The sequence below is a fragment of the Orycteropus afer genome, unplaced genomic scaffold (assembly GCF_000298275.1).
Source record: "Orycteropus afer afer isolate SDZICR_OR568_19922 unplaced genomic scaffold, OryAfe1.0 scaffold00170, whole genome shotgun sequence".
Taxonomy (NCBI): domain Eukaryota; kingdom Metazoa; phylum Chordata; class Mammalia; order Tubulidentata; family Orycteropodidae; genus Orycteropus; species Orycteropus afer.
This window is the reverse complement of record NW_006921757.1, coordinates 1,246,869-1,247,753: the sequence shown is the minus strand read 5'-3', so window position 1 is coordinate 1,247,753 and position 885 is coordinate 1,246,869. Positions and strand designations below refer to the sequence as shown.

The following is an 885-nucleotide window of genomic DNA, read 5'->3' as shown; positions in this document are numbered from 1 at the left end:
ACCACAACTCAAAGGCATCAACTCTTCTTTGGTCTTCCTTATTCACTGTCCAGCTTTCACATGCATATGAGGCAATTGAAAATACTATGGCTTGGGTCAGGTTCACCTTAGTCCTTAAAGTGTTATGTTTGCTTTTTACCACTTTAAAGAGGTCTTTTGCAGTAGATTTGCACAATGCAATACATTGTTTGATTTTTTGACTGCTGCGCGTCCGCGTCCGTGGGTGTTGATTGTGGAAATCAATGGAATCCCTGACAGCTTTAATCTTTTCTCCTTTTATCATGATGTTGCTTCTGGATCCAGTTGTGAAGATTTTTGTTTTCTTTATATTGAGGCCCATACTGAAGGCTGTAGTCCTTGATCTTCAGTAAGTGCTTCAAGTTTTTGTCACTTTCAGCAAGCAAGGTTGTAGGTTGTTAATTAATCTTCTTCCAAACCTGATGCTGTGTTCTTTTTCATATAGTCCAATTTCTTGGATTATTTGATCAGCATACAGATTGAATAAGTATGGTGAAAGAATACAGTCCTTACACACACCTTTCCTGATTTTAAACCACACCGTATCTCCTTGTTCTGTTTGAGTGATGGCCTCTTGCTCTATGTACAGGTTCCACATGAGCACAGTTAAGTGTTCTGATTGTTGTGGTTACCTAATGCCGCTCTGACAGGAATATACCACAAATGGGATGGCCTTAACAAACAGAAGTTTATTCTTTCAATTTGGAGGCTTTAAGTCCAAGTTCAAAGTGCCAGGCTTAGCATAATGTTTTTGAGATTTATACATAATGTTGCATGTATCAGCATGCATTCCTGTTTGTTGCTCAGTAATATTCCACATTATTCTTGATACCTACCATTGACTTGGCCCCCAACTCATGATGACCC

The 885-nt window shown here is 39.0% G+C and overlaps 1 protein-coding gene across 1 annotated transcript in view; it reads left to right on the top strand.

Annotated features, from left to right (window-relative positions):
* FSCN3 (fascin actin-bundling protein 3) overlaps positions 1 to 885 on the top strand; it is an 8,133-nt gene that overhangs the window by 2,695 nt on the left and 4,553 nt on the right. The window lies entirely within an intron of this gene.